Below are 3,990 nucleotides of genomic sequence, written 5' to 3'. Positions count from 1 at the left end.
GGTGCTGGGGACTGAACCCGGGACTTCATTCACACAGGGCAAGCACTCTGCCAACTGAGTTCCTTCTCCAGTTCTTCCCCAGCTGTTATCTGAGGCAAATTCTTTCTCTTCTAATTTGAGTATTGCCCAGTAGTGCTCTTATGATACTGGTGGAGCAAATGGACTTCAGGCAAGTTTTACCAACCATTTAACTCTGTCACTCATTTTTTTTTCTAACTCTCAAAGCCAAACTGGCTACTTGGAAATTCACAGTACCCAAAAGACACTGTGTTGTCTGAGCGGCAGCTTGCATTAAGCAGGGATGTCATAACCAGACTGAAGATGTCTTTCTAGCGGGGAGCAAGTGGGAAAATGAAACAACTAGACAGAGAAAATCTTTATTGAAATGCAAATGAATCCTTTGTGCGTGTTCTTTGGCTCTTTGGAAACAGAAAACCCGTAAGAGGAGGAAGGCAGCCCTCAAGCTGCCCCCTCCCCTCTTTACTTATTTTTACAATGTCACAGCGCACTAATAATATGAAAACATATAAGAAATTTGGAGAGGCAGCACTTTATTTTTTAAATGCGTGCTTCTTTCTCAAATAACAATAGGAATAGTATAAGTTTCCAGAAGTGAATTAACGTCCTTTTCTACTGCCCCACCCCCTCCCTGGATGGCGCAGGAAGCATTTGGAGGAGTATATGTTGAGCTGTAGAACCCTGGCCTGCCATCGGACCCTGGTGCTGTCATTCCACATGGGCTGCCTCTCAGTCAGCCTCTTCTGGGGGAACAAGGACATTCCTCATCTGTATCCCTGGCAAACAGCAGTTGCTGAGAGACTTGGCACAGCCCTTTGAGTGCTGCAGCTAGGCAAGTTCTCTTGAAATGTAAAATACTTTTAAAAGCTTCAGCCATCACAGGGTAACACTTGCTGTCACACACTGAACAGATCTGGGAGAGGACATAGAAGCATCTAGACATCCCAAGGGAATGAGCCTTTTACAGAGTCAGATTTCTAAATGTGAGGCAGTTCTTGTAAGGGTGAAATGTTTTAAAAGTTGGACCAGAGTTTTAAATGTTCCCCTGACTTATACTTTATCTTTTTTTCTGATGCTCTCAATTAATGAAGGCTACAACTGATGGATTGAAAGGACTAGGATATCATTAGTGGCCCCAACTGAGTCACTTCTATGACAGATAACAACAGAACATCTTTCTTACAAGAATAGCTAAACTTCTTTTAGCTCGGGAAGCAAGCATCCTGGTTTACCTTACATCTTCTCTAGCTGTTATTGTTGGTTAAAGCACATAGTGCAGGCAACACTTAAACTCTCTATGTAGGCAAAGATCACCTTGAATTTCTGATCATCCTGGCTTTGTCTCCCCATTGTTAGGATTGTCACCTTCCCTGTTTAGTGCGGTGCAGTGCATGGGACCTAGGGCTTCTTCAGGATAAGCCAGCACTCTACCAACTGAGCCGCAGCCTCAGCTGTTCCCCCATCTTAATGGACCCTCGGAGGAGTCTAAATTGCCCCAGTCTTAAGTGGCAATTTCATAACCCCCATTTGCATCTAGAGCCTTTGACACAGTTACAATTTAATGGGTTATAAATACTATAAATAATGGGCCATAAATCGCAACAGTCAGAAACAATCTCTCTTCTGTCTTGAAAGGGGTAATTTCCTGCATATTATTTTGTCCTTAAGGTAAAAAATGTAATATAATGGGTATCCTCCTCTCCCTACCCCCATAGCCCACACCTAAACTTTGCTTTTGTTTTCTACCAGGTGACAGAAGAGATTTACCTAAAGCTGAAGATTTTGATGCAGGCTGCAGTTGAGGCTTTCTTTATAAAAAATCCTCTCTCTCTCTTCTCCCCCACGATAAATGGAATCTGTACCGTCCGACACTGGCAAACAATGGGTGAAATGGATATTAGAAAAATCTCATTTATCTTCTGCTTTATTTCTTGATAGGGGTCTTTGTCACTCGGACTATTGTGTGACCAGCCCTGGAAAGGGCATCTCATTAGCTTTTCTTATCAAGATTGCCAGGTCCTTTGAAACACTTAAGCACTTACATTTTAGATTCAATTAGGTAACTTCTCTCTCTCTCTCTCTCTCTCTCTCTCTCTCTCTCTCTCTCTCTCTCTCATGTGTGTGTGTGTGTGTGTGTGTGTGTGTGTGTGTATGTGTGTGTTACAGTGATGAACGTTTGCCCCTAGGTTGTTCTGTTTTGATGCACCGAAGTGTCTGCTGGAATTTTCTGGGCTCAGTTTGTCCCATGATTCAACGGGATTCTGCACTCTACATCTGTTTTGAGGCAGGCAAGAGATCCTGTTTGGGGCAGGATCAGGGAGAATCAAGAAGGAAACCAGGTAGCTATCTGTGAGGTGACCGAGGTGTGGATGTCTCTTCTGAGGTAGTTTGTTTCCACACTCCAACAAAAGGATCCTCTTGGCCCCACAAGCTTCCAGCGAGTCCCCTGGCCTCCTTTAGTCGCTCTCATGCAGTGGGCTGTTCTGACTGGGATGGGTCAGAGTCGCCACCCTGACGCCTGGGAGAGCGTCGACAAGTCACCGAGACTTAGAGTATGTAAGATGGAAGCAGACTGTTCACATCATTTCAGTACTCCTCGGTGACAGGCACACAAAGTGGGGCAACTGGAAAGCAGAGCCCCAACTGGTAAATTTTGCCAACGAACCCAGAGAAAGCTCCTCTCTCAGAGCAGCTGGAAAAACAAACCCAAAATAAAAATATCCTTCCAGGGTAGTGAATAGTCTAACAAGGATATTGGTCTCATCTGGAAGCCCTGGATGGTTTCAGGACAGTAGGGTGTCATATCTCTCACTTGTTGAGTGGCTATAGGATGCTAGTAGCTGATGGCATTGGGTTCTGCATTACAGAATGTTCTGGAGTACCCTCCTCACTTCTGGTAAATGGTTGCTGTAAATAGGGATAATACACTTGGAGAATCTGGTTTAGTTCTTGGCAAATCTACATTTTGTTCTTCTCCACCTAAACTTGGAAGGGAGACCCAGCTCTCATGATACATCTTCAAGTACTTACGACAATTGCGACATAGCGAATATCAGCTTCACAGCTCCCAGAGTGCAGAGGCTGTGCTATCCACTGTCCAACTCCTGTATCTCACAGGTACCTCGAGAACAGGCACTCCATCACTTTCTTTCCGAATGGCTATATAACTGAACATACAGAAGACAGATCTGTCTAAAACTCTTTGCTGTAAAGCAGCAATTCCCACTTAAGACTGTGAAAGCAAGCAAGGGGAATGCTCGTTTGGCAAGGTGTTGGCAGTGCAAGCATGACAACCTAAATCTGGATCCTTAGCACCTGAGGAAAACCCTGTATGTGGTGTGTGCCTGTCATCCCAGCTCTGGGGAGTGGAGCTAAGGAGGGCCCCTTGGACAGGTTGGCCAATCAGACTAGCTGAATCTATGAGCTCCAGTTCAGAGAGAATCAGAGAATCCCCCCCTCTCTCTGTTTGTCCTTCCTTCCTGCCCTCCCTCTTCCCTCTCTCAAATTAATAAATAAATGTATAAATCACTTGGAGAGTGGTTAAGGAAAAAGCCCAGCACCCACCTCTGGCCTCTATAAACATACACATGTGGTCGTATACACACAGATGTGCATGCACGTGTACTCCCACACAAAGAGTTTGTAAAGATATTTTATTGCATACCTATGCCCTGTTTCTGTGTTTTGTTGATTGGGATGGCCCCAGAACATGAATTTCAAGTGACATCCATTTATCCCTGAGTGACAAGGGATGGGTATCATGACATTTCCAGAGGAACTCACCCTAATCCCATGAATTAGAATCTGGAGATCTTGACATTTTATTCTGTCTGAACATACGAATTCTAAGCTAAGAACTACGGCAGGAGGTTGTTCAAAAGTGTCAAGGCATATGCTAAGCACTATTCCCTCAAGACAGGATACCTGAAAGGCCAAAAGGTTTGTGAGCACCCACAGACAAAGGACTGGGTA

Source organism: Arvicola amphibius, chromosome 6 (assembly GCF_903992535.2).
Source record: "Arvicola amphibius chromosome 6, mArvAmp1.2, whole genome shotgun sequence".
Classification (NCBI taxonomy): Eukaryota; Metazoa; Chordata; class Mammalia; order Rodentia; family Cricetidae; genus Arvicola; species Arvicola amphibius.
Note: the sequence above shows the minus strand (reverse complement) of the source record.